The sequence below is a fragment of the Neofelis nebulosa genome, chromosome 3, assembly GCF_028018385.1.
Source record: "Neofelis nebulosa isolate mNeoNeb1 chromosome 3, mNeoNeb1.pri, whole genome shotgun sequence".
Classification (NCBI taxonomy): Eukaryota; Metazoa; Chordata; class Mammalia; order Carnivora; family Felidae; genus Neofelis; species Neofelis nebulosa.
Window position 1 is genome coordinate 40,900,347 of NC_080784.1, and position 12,337 is coordinate 40,912,683.

The 12,337-nt window shown below is 42.0% G+C and overlaps 1 protein-coding gene across 3 annotated transcripts in view; it reads right to left on the reverse strand.

The window, feature by feature from the left end:
• The window catches only part of CSGALNACT1 (chondroitin sulfate N-acetylgalactosaminyltransferase 1), a 354,851-nt gene that overhangs the window by 306,848 nt on the left and 35,666 nt on the right, over positions 1–12,337 (reverse strand). The window lies entirely within an intron of this gene.

Genomic DNA, 12,337 nt, shown 5'->3' on the forward strand with positions numbered 1-12,337 from the left:
TATACACACACACACACACACACACACACACACACACACCATGGAGTATTACTCGGCAATCAAAAAGAATGAAATCTTGCCATTTGCAACTATGTGGATGAAACTGGAGGGTATTATGCTAAGTGAAATTAGTCAGAGAAAGACAAAAATCACATAACTTCACTCATATGAGGACTTTAGGAGACAAAACAGATGAACATAAAGGAAGGGAAGCAAAAATAATATAAAAACAGGGAGGGGGACAAAGCAGAAGAGACTCATAAATATGGAAAACAAACTGAGGGTTACAGGAGGGGTTGTGGAAGGGGGGATGTGCTAAATGGGTAAGGGCCACTAAGGAATCTACTCCTGAAATCATTGTTGCACTACATGCTAACTAATTTGGATGTAAATGTTAAAAAATAAAAAATAAAACAAGTTAAAAAATAAATAAATAAAGGGACAGCACAAATAAAACTTATATGAAAGCTTCTAGAGTACAAATTGTTAAGTCAACGTTACTACACTTAAAAATTAGTTTTTGCGGCGGGGTGGGAGGACCTCCTGGGTGGCTCAGTCGGTTAAGCATCTGACTCGATTTCAGCTCAGGTCATGATCTCACAGTTCTTGAGATTGAGCCCTGTGATGGGCTCTATGCTGACAGTGCAGAGCCTGCTTGGGATTCTCTCTCTCCCCCTCTCTCAACCTCTGCCACATTCTCTCTCCCTCTCTCTGTCAAATTTAATAAATAAGCTTTAAAAAAAGAATTAGTATTTTTCAGAAGCTTAATTGCCCAATGTATCTCAGGCAATTAAAAAAGAAGAACACTGAGTGTCCCCTAATTTATTTCTATTCCCAGCTGACATGTGGCTTGCCCACAGGTGGCCATTTCCTGCCTCTTTGCTGGGATGTCCCACACTCTTCAAAACTAGGAAAGGGTAAACTAACAGCATGTGGCATCTTTGACATGCCTGGCATGAGTGGGCTAGCCACTTTCAAATCTTACTTCATTGATTTTTCTCAAGAATCCCAAATATGGTATCATCTCCAGTTTACCAATGAGGAAGCTATGTGTCCAAGATCACAGGAGTAATAAAATGGTGAGGCCAGGTTGGAACTCATGGCTATTCAACTCCAAAACTCACACTCCTTCCTTTGTACCCCGCCCAACTACATAGGAACACTAAGAGTACAGATGCGCCAAAGAAGATCTTAGCTGCCTGCACTAGGTACCAAGGAATGGTTGTAATGGTTGTAATTCACATCGCCTACCTCTATCAATGAACACTCTATTTCTGAAGATTTATTCTGCTTGTTCTCCAAGGGCCTAAGTGGCCCCGGAGTACTTCTACCAAACTACCAAACTGAGCACATCCTAAAGACATGCCCACAAAACTCTTCCTTATTCTCCATCAAGTCTCTGCACTCCAACCACCACCATCAAAAAACAGACGCACCAACCACTGCATTTCTTTTAATTGCCTTCTGGACCAAATGGTACCAAGAAAGAAAAAAATCACGCGGACAATTTCTGTTACCTTACTAAAGATAGGTGACCATCTCACTGCGGTCCCTAAATGCACATATAGCAACACCGGCAGCATTTTCAAAACTGTGCAGAGGGCAGAGTTTGACAGGAAGCATCCCAGCTGTGGTAACTGACTGCTTGCCATAAGAGCTACTAGGTGAACCCTGTGCAGAACATTTAAAAATGTCATTATAAGGAAACACAGTCACAATCTTCCCCTCCAACAAAAAATATTTTCAATAAACAGCCTAGAATGTTCTCTCTTCCTCCTGTCTCCCAACGCCCAATCCCATCACTTTCAGGAAAGCTCACCTGATTAGTACCCGTCTATTCTAAATAGCTCCTTTATCCTGAATTCCCAGATTCTCCTTTATTGCTGAATTATCAAATAACGGTTTGTGCTGGTTTGTGAGATTTTAAGCCATTTCACAAGGACTGGACTCTGTCGAGGGTATACAGAGCCATTGGACAATTTCTGCTCTCAGGAAGGTGAGCCACACTGAACAGAGAGGGATAACAAGCCACATACTGTACCACATAAGAGATTTGGGGAGCACAAAAGAAAGGGGTAGGGAAAGAAGTTCAGGAAAGGCCTCAGGTAAGAGGTAGCATTTCAATGGGTTCTAGATGCTGAATTGGATTTCCTCAAAGAAAACTTTGTAAAGAGGGATGAAGATTTAGTAGATATGGGAGTTGAATTGTGGCCCCCCAAAAAGATATGTTGAAGTCCTAACTTCCAGTACTCAGAATGTGACCTTATTTGGAAATAGGGTTGTTGCAATTAGGTAAGATGAGGTCATACTGGAGCAGGGTGGGCCCTTAGTTCAATATAACTGGTACCCTTACAAGAAGACACCCATGTGAACATAGGGACACACAGGAGAATGCCATGTGACAATAGTCAGATTTGAAAGATGCAGCTACAAGCCAAGAAACACTAAGGAGTACTTGCAAAATACCAGAACCTGGGAACAGGCAAGGAAGGATTCTCTCTTACAGGTTTCAGAGGGAGCATGGCTCTGCCCACACCATGATTCTGACTTTCAGCCTTCAGAATAGAGACAACACATTTCTGTTTTTTAAGTCACCCATTATGTAGAACTCTATTATGGCAGCCCTAAGAAACTAATGCAATAGGGGATTGGAAGAAAGAGGAAAAAAACAAGATGTGGTGAAAGGCAACCACAGAAGATATATACAAAATGACTTTCTGTAACTTGCAGGAGACCTATGCCCTACTTTACTTTGCTGAGAATGAGCTCACCTCAGCATCCTCCCCTCTGCATCCAAAGGGTTCTCTGGCTTTACCTCACTTCCCTGCAGCCTGTCCTTAAATGAAGGAGCTGTTTCTCCTTTCACAGGCTAGACCTGCTACCTTGCTTTAATTACTTGAATCCAAGGACTTCCCATTCATCATTTCTATGTTTTACTCCAATTATTTCATACCTCCATTGTCTGCTGAGTAAACCACAGATAACTTCCTACAATTCCACTTTCCCTCTTCCCAATCCCCACAGGCTGACCTCCCATCTTTTCTATTTAAAAGAAGCCTAGGGTAGATTCCTCCACTCTCTCACTGCCCATTCACAACTCAACCTTTCATTCAATGACCTCTCCTGACCTGCCTATGGAAACAGTTATGGAAGGATGGCTGGTCAGTCTGCCTGATCACTGACTCTTACAGATGCTATCGTTGTCACTTTCCACAATATTTTTGTGTTGCCTCACATGAACATCCACTTTCCCCCTACATGAAATGCTCTCTTCTTCTGGCTCCTGGAAGAACACACTGTTCTCCACTCACCTCCCTGACTGCTCCTTTCCTGTTTCCTTTCTTGGTCAAGATCATTTTGGTGCTCCTTTCCCATGTCACCACTGTACTTTGTACTGACCTCTGTTATGACAGTTCTGCCCTATACCTTCAGTCAGTCAGAGCTTACGTTCGAACACCATTACACGCTCCACATGAAGGGTAAAGGCCTTACCATGGTATGTGTGGTGGAGTCCTAATTCCTCAGTCTCATTACCTGCGCTATTGTTGTCATACATTCTAAAAAATAGGTTAGGGGACACCTGGGTGGCTCAGTCAGTTGGGCATACAACTCTTGGTTTTGGCTCAGGTCACGATCTCACGGTTTGTGAGTTCAAACCCCGCATTAGTCTCTGTGTTGGCAGCTCAGAGCCTGCTTGAGTTTCTCCCTCTCTCCCTCTATCCCTCCCCCCAACCCCCTCTCAAAATAAATAAACTTTTTTTTAAGTTACAAATATACAATACAGTGCAACTATTTTGCTTTGAACAATGTTCTTTTAGAATTAAAAGTAGGAAAAATTGAATTTTTCAGTTCAATTACCTTCATTTATTTCATACCCAGTGTTCTTCATTTCTCTGTAGAGACCCAAAATTCTATCTGGTATCATAATCCTACTGCCTAAAGACCTTTCTTTAACATTTCATGTAGCGTTGATGAGCTGGCAATGAATTTCCAGTTTTTGTTTGAGGAAATCTTTCATTCTCTTTCATTTTTGAAATAGATTTTCACTAGGCATAGAATTCTGGGTTGACAGCTCTTTGCTTTTAGCACTTTAAAAAATGTCACTTCATTATATTCTAACTTGCATAGTTTCTGAACAGGGATAATTCTTATCTTTGTTCCTCTGTAATGTGTCCTTTTCTCTCTGGCTGCCTTTAGGATTTTCTCCTTTTTTTAATTTTTAATTTTTATTTTTTGGTTGATAAACGTATGAGTATTATTTGCCTAGGTGTGTTTTGTTTTGGTATATTCATCCTGACTGGTATTATCTGAGTTTCTTGGGTCTGTGATTTGGTGTCACTAATTTTGCGAACTTCTCAGCCATTATTTCTCCAAATATTTTTTGCCTTCCCCACTCTATCTTCCATCCCCTTCTGGTGATCCAATAAAGTATACGTTCGACTGTCTGATACCATCCTGCTGGTCTTGGATGTTCTTTTTGTTTCGTTCTGTTGTTGGTTTTACTTTTTTTCGCTTCAGTTTGGGTAATTTCTGTTGCCCCACAGGATCTTGCCCATTGTCCACCACTTCTATTACAGCAGTTAGTCTATTTAATCATAGTTATTTTAAAGTCCCTGCCAGATAGTTCCAACATCCGTGACATATCCAGTCTGATTCTAATGATTGCTTTGTCTCCTGTTTTTTTGTTTTTGTGGCTTTCTTTTGTCTTTTCATATGCCTCATAGTTGTTTTTTTTTTTTTGGTTTGTTTTTTTTTTAAGTTTGGGCATCTTAGATAAGAGAGTAGAGGCGAGGTAAATATTTTTTTAATGCCTGGAAATGTGCACGCCTTTCCTTCTGCCTGGCCTTGAGTGTCAGGGTTTGCACTAATCTAATCGGGAGCTGGGCTGGCTTAGAAGTCTGTTGTTGCTGCGGTGATCCTCAGTGACCCACAGGCTAGTCATACCCTGTGCTCAGTCTATTTTATACCCTGAATGCCAGTCTATTTGTTTTCCAATGATTGCTGCACCCTTGGCCTTCAATCTTTTCTTTTCACCATGCCCACAGAGAAAGTCTGCCTCTTGCAAAGTAGTTACTACCTCATGCTTGTTACCCTGGTGATGGAGTGGGGATAGAGAGTGTCCTCTGTTATTCTGATTTATCCCCAATGTTAGGCAGGTACCATATCCCTGGATCTTGGGGAAGATGGCCTATTCCGTGATCCTCCCCATCCCTCAGTAACCCTGCCCTCTCCTGAGTTCAGAGTCCTGAATCCAGCTTGTAATCTTGCCCCTCCCCCACCAGGGTTGAGGTGTTTTGTTTTTTTTTTTCCTGTTTTCTTCCCCAGCTACAGAAAGATTTTACCAGTGCCCAAAAGATGATGGTGTTTGTTGCCTCTCTCCCAAAGCAAAGCTTCTGTTCTATAGAGGAGATACAAAAGAAATCTAGGCAAAATTTCTTGCCCTTTTCAGAGCAGCTGCTGTTTCTTCTCCTGGTTCGGCCCCACAGATAACACTTTCCCTGTACTTTCTCAAACTTTTCTGTGAGTGACTAGCATAGTTCACGGAGAAAAACTTGCAAGAGGGTACAACCCCCCCCCCATGTTTGCAACCCCGAGGGCTTCCCTCACTTTCGCCAGTGCTCACTCAGCCAGCCTGCACCACTCTCCAGTCACCCTGGCTGAAATTAGTGCTTGTGTCTCATCCCTCCCTGCGAACGCCCACCTCTCTCTCTGTTCTGGATCTTGCACCCTCAGTACTATCTTTGGCTCAAGAACAGTTGTTAACTTGCTCTTTGTCCAGTTTTTTTTCACTGTAAGGTTAAGAGCAAAGTGCTTTCCAGATCTTTCCATCCCTCTGCATCTTCAACTGGAAAATGAAATACCTCTTTGCATTTTCAACCTATTCACTCCACCAAGAATGACCTTTTTACTCACAGACATATGTATCTGTGCTATGCAGATGTTGGGGGTTTTGTATATAATTATCATCTTAAGAAATAACTGCTCTTGGCAGGGAAGAGGAATGGAATGAGCTTAGTTACTGAGTCCCAAGCACAGTGCTTGATGCTTTTGCATTTTCTAATTTAAGCCTTATAACTTAAAAGGTATCTATATTATGAACCAAATTTGTGGCATGAGGGAACTGAAGCTCAGTAACTTGCTGAAGGTCACATAACTGCTAAGTGGCAAAGTTGAGATTCAAGTCTGGATCCTCCAAAGGCTATTCCCAGCATCCGGCTCTGCCCCACCAGCTCTACTGGGCCTGGCCAACCTGTGTGGCCGACTGCACAGTGGTTTCTGTTCACAGTGAACATGGAGGCCACTTGACACAAACTTTTGTGACCATAAAGAAGGAGGTTCATAAGGCCTTGGGCTGGGACTTGGGAGCTGCCTGGTGAAATGCCCACACCCTTTCAGAAAAGGCCATTATAGAAACACAACATGTAGGGGCACCTGAGTGGCCCAGTCAGTTAAGCATCCCACTCCTGATTCTGGCTCACGGCATGATCTTGAGGTTCATGAGTTTGAGCCCCATGTCAGGATCCGCACTGACAGCACAGAGCCTGTTTGGGATTCTCTCTCTCTCTCCCTCTCTCTGTCTCTGCTCCTCTCCAGCTCACATGTGCTCACTTGCTCTCTCTTTCTCTCTCTCTCTCTCTCAAAATAAATAAATAAACAGGGGCACCTGGGTGGCTCAGTCAGTTAAGCATCCAACTTCAGCTCAGGTCATGAGTTCACTTGTGAGTTTAAGCCCCGCATCAGGCTCTGTGCTATTAGCTCAGAGCCTGGAGCCTGCATTGGATTCTGTCTCCTTCTCCCCACAGCAACCCTCCCCCTCCCCCCGCCCCGCTCACTCTTTGTCTCTCAAATGTAAAATAAAACATAAAAAAAATTTTTTTTAATAAATAGACATTAAAAAAAGAAGAAGAAAGAAACACAGCACCTAGTCCAAACCCTCAGGATCCATCCTCACCATCAGGTCTCAGAGTGTGTGCCTGGCAGGCAGGTGGGAGGGATAGACCACCAGTTGAGTGGCCGCTGAGGACCGAGCATGCCTCACAACCACAGGGAAAGTCTGTGCAGGACTGAGCTTCCCTTTACCCCTCCTCATGTCACCCCACCAGGCGCACTAAGTCACTAATGAGCAACTTTAATTTCCTTGGAGGAAGCTGCTGCCATTGTATCTCATTCAATACAGGTTCAAGGGAAAGTTACTTTGTGTGACAGAAGCGAGGTACAACAAATTTACTGTGTGGCTGCTGCCATGGCTGATATAACAAAGGATTGTTCCAGAGGGTCACAGAGACAGAGAGCACGTAAGAGGAGATTACTGACAATGTGGCAGCACAATGGCCTTTCAAGTCTCAAGGCTACGAGTTCACTGCCAGGTCTCCAGACTCTGTGTGTACAGTATATGGATACTGACAAATGCAACAAATTCTATAATCACCACCACAGTACCTTAAAAAACAGTCCCACTACTGCAAACATTCTCTTCAAGTTCCTCTTTGTGTCGTTTTGGGATTAGGATAACACCAAACAGCTAGCAGGCCCTGGTTCCCAGGACCCAATTCCCTGAGTTCTCAATCGGGACCAAGTTAGCCACAACCCCACCTTGGTTGCCCAGGAACCACAAACCCATACCATATTCCTGTAGACTATTTTCTTCAAGGCAAGAGACCATTTCTAGTTTCTCACTCTTTAATCCCAAAAGGGTTCCTTAATCTAGCCTCGGGCAATGCTATGTAGCAGGCACCAATATCCCCAAGGCCCAGGAGCCCTACAACAGCCCCTGCCCTGTCCACCCAGTCAGAGGTTGGAGCATCATGAGCCTCAGCTAACTCTCTCCCTGGAGCTGCAGGGCTCAGTGCCAACGGTCCACATTTATGATGCCTGAAAGGTTCAGAACATAAAAGGCTTTAATTTCTTATCCATTTTCCTGTTGACAAAGTGAAAGCCAAACAGTGAAACTGGAACAAATGTGCACAGTTCCTATGCTGCGTGCACAATTCCTGTGCTGTGTACACAGTTCCTGTGCCGTGTGTACAATCCGTATGCTTCAGAAATGCATGGTCACCAGAAATGCATCTGTGTTTTTAAAATAATCCAATTGAGCACTTTCTCTTTTCTTTTTTCTTGCCATCAGTGTACTGTTTTTATTTTATATGAACTTATAATTATCATAGGCAATGTTTTCCCATCATGAATACTTAGTAATTTTTTTAATGTTTATTTATTTTTGAGAGAGAGAGACAGACAGAGTATGACCAGAGGAGGAGGGGCAGAGAAAAGAGGGAGACACAGAATCCAAAGCAGGCTCCAGGCTCCGAGCTGTCAGCACAGAGCCAGACATGGGGTTCGAATCCTCAAACCATGAAATCATGACCTGAGTGGAAGTCAGATGCTTAACTGACTGAGCCACCCAGGAGCCCCAAGTACTTAGCAATTTTCAAAAACACTGCTTTGATCATGTTACTTCCCTGCCCCAAAACACTTCACAGTTTGCCATTGTTTACTTGATAAAGTCCAAACCATTTAGCCATCCCTAAATTTGCACACATTGCCTCCCATGATGCCTCCATACAAAGCTATGCTCTGATTCCACAGGACTTTTTTCCAAACTACCCCCTACCCCCTCTGCAAGTGTGGCCCCATGAAACCCTCTCAGGCCAAGAAGAAGAATGAATTTCCTCCCTTACCTAGATTTCTATAATCCACACTCTTCATCAGCCCAAGCCAGCTTGAGCTGTTATGGCTGTTGACAGACCTCTCTGCCCTACAAGATCTCCCAGGATCAGAAAGAGTTGAGGGGCACCTGGGTGGCTCAGTCAGTTAAGCATCTACTTCCTCAGGTCACGATCTCACAGTCCATGAGTTTGAGCCCCGCACCAAGCTCTGTGCTGACAGCTCAGAGCCTGGAGCCTGCTTCAGATTCTGTGTTTCCCTCTCTGCCCCTCCCCCACTCACACTCTGTCACTCACAAATGAATAAATGTTAAAGAAAAATTTTAAAAAAAGAAAGAAAGAAAGAAAGAAAGAAAGAAAGAAAGAAAGAAAAAAAAAAGAAAGAGTTGAGCTTCTCCTAAGTAGCTGTCTTTGCCTTACTGACACTGTGAACTGGATAAAGAATTCTTTTCCTCTTACCTGCTCACTGTTAAAAAGCTGAAAGCTAAATTTGTCTCCTATGTCTAGCAAAACATACAGGACCCTGTGGCATAGATTTTGTACAGTAACTTAAACTTGAGCTCTGGCTAAAATCATAAGCCCTACCCTTATTTTTTCTTTGACTCATTTGTCTTTCTGACTTGTTTTATGTTGCTACATGTATATATGTTTCTAGAGGAAGGATGAGAATGTATAAGAAAGTGAAATTCATTCCTGACCATGCCTGGCACAGACATCCTGCACTCTCCACGATACAAAGTTGGCAAGGGGCAGTTTACATGCTGATATTTGTCATTATATGAAGATGTCCCTGGAAGTAAGTCATTATATGAAGATGTCCCTGGAAGATGTCCCTGGAAGTAAGTCAGTCAGGCTGCTGCTGTTACAACCAACCAGGATTCATAAGATACTTAACCCTGCTGCGGTAAACAACACTGAAGCCCTGATCCAGCCACAAGTCAGAAATTTCCCATTGCGTTAAGATATTTTCAGAAAAACTGCAAGAATATCCATACTTGCCAAAGCCATCTATGTGCGACCCCTATCAAAATCCCAATGGCATTTTTCATTGAAATAGAAAAAACAATCCCGGGGTGCCTGGGTGGCTCAATCGATTACATGTCAGACTTTGGCTCAGGTCATGATCTCACAGTTTGTGGGTTCAACCCCCACATCAGGCTCTGTGCTGACAGCTCAGAGCCTGGAGCCTGCTTTGGATTCTGTGTCTCCCTCTCTCTCTGCCCCTCCCCTGCTTGCTTGCTCTCTCTCAAAAATAAATAAAAGCATTTTTTTTAATTTTTAAAAAAAGAAAACAAAAAGCAATCCTAAAATTCATACAGAACCAGAACAGACCTCAAAAAGCTAAAGCAATCTTGAACCAGAAAAACAAAGGCATCACACTTCCTGATTTTAAACTATATTGCAAAGCTATAGTAATGGGGGGGAAAAGTATGGTATTGGTATAAAAATAAAAACAGATATCAAAGGAACAGCATACAGAGCCCAGAAATAAACCCATGCTTAACAGTGAATGAATTTTTGACAAAGGTGCCACCAATTCACAATGCGGGAAAAGAGTCTCTTTAAATGTTTATTAATTGATTTTGAGAGAAAGAGAGAGAACATGAGCAGGGGAGGAGCAGAGAGAGAGAGAGAGAGAGAGACAGAATCTCAAGCAGGCTCTACACTGTGGCTATGCGTGGAGCCTGACACAGGGCTCCATCTCACAACCATGAGGTCATGACCTGAGCTGAAATCAAGAGCTGGACACTTAACTGACTGAGCCACCCAGGTGCCCTAGGACAATCTCTTTAATAAATGGTGCTAGGAAAACTGGATATCCATATACAAAAGAATGAAATTGGACCCCTATCTTATACCATACACAGAGATTAACTCAAAATGGATTAAAGACTAAAATTTAATACATAAAATGTAAAACTCCTAGAAAGAAAGAAAATCTTATTTACAATAGTATCAAAAACAATAAAATATTTAGGAATAAATTTAACCAAGGTGGCAAAAGGTCTGTATAGTAAAAACTATAAGAACTTAGTGGAAGAAATTAAAGACGACACAAATGGAAAGATACCGTGTGTTCACAGATAGGAGGAATTTATATGGTCAACATGTCACCTGTTACCCAAAGCCATCTATAGATTCAATGTAATCCCCATCAAAATTCCAACAGCATTCTTCACAGAAATAGAAAAAGTATCCTAAAATTTATATGGAGCCAAAAAAGACCCAATCCTGAGAAAGAAGAACTCAGCTAGAGGCAACATACTTCCTGATTTCAGATTATATTATGAAGCAATAGTGATCAAAACAGTATAGCACTGACATAAAAATGGACCAATGGAACAGTATATAGAGAGCCTAGAAATAAACCCACATATATACAATCAATTAATATGTATCAAAGGAGCCATGAATACTCAGTGGGGAAAGGATAGTCTCTTTAATAAATGGTACTGGGAAAAATGGACAACCACGTGAATGAGATTAGATCCCTATCTTACACCACTCATAAAAATTAACTTGAAATGGCTTAAAGACTTAAATTTAATGCCTAAAACCACAAAACTCCTAGAAGAAAACATAGGAGAAAAACTTCTGGGCATCAGTCTTGGCATCAATTTCCCAACACGACATCAAAAGCAAACGCAACTTTTGCAAAATAAACAAGTGGAATTATGTCAAATGAAAAAGTTTCTGCACAGCAAGGAAAACAAACAACAAAATGTAAAGGCAATCTGTAGAATGGGAGAAAATATTCGCAAGCCACATATCTGATAAAGAACATCCAAAATATATAAAGAATTCTTATAACACAACAGCAAAAAATTAAGTAACCTGATTTAAAAATGGGGTTTAGGAGTGCCTGGGTGGCTCAGTCGGTTAAGCGGCCGACTTCAGCTCAGGTCATGATCTCACAGTCCGTGAGTTCGAGCCCCGCGTCGGGCTCTGTGCTGACAGCTCAGAGCCTGGAGCCTGTTTCAGATTCTGTGTCTCCCTCTCTCTGGCCCTTCCCCATTCATGCTCTGTCTCTCTCTGTCTCAAAAATAAATAAATGTTAAAAAAATAAATTAATTAATTAATTAATTAATTAAAATGGGGTTTATTCAGAACAAAAATGTTTCCAAAGAACATACAGATAGCCAGCAGGTACATGAAAAGATGCTCAACATCACTTATCATCAGTGAAATGCAAATAAAAAGCACAATAAGGTGTCACCTTACATCTGCAAAGATGTCTAGTATCAAAAAAACAAGAGATAATAAATTCTGGCAAGGATGTAAAGAAGAGAGAACCCTTGTATGCTGTTGGTGGGAATGTAAACTGGTATAGCCATTACGCAAAACAGAATGGAGTTTCCTCAAAAAATTAAAAAACAATATATCCCAGCAATCCTACATCTAGGTATATATCCAGAGAAAATGAAATCACTGTCTTGAAAATATATCTGCATTGCAAATTTATTCACAATAGCCAAGATGGGAACAACCTGCATGTCCACTGATGGATGAATCAAGAAAATGTGGTATGTATTTTACTTTTTTTTAATGTTTATTTTTGAAGGAGAGAGAGACAGACAGAGCATGAGTAGGGGAGGGGCAGAGAGAGAGGGAGACACAGAATCTCAAGCAGGCTCCAGGCTCTGAGCTGTCAGCACAGAGCCTGATGCAGGGTT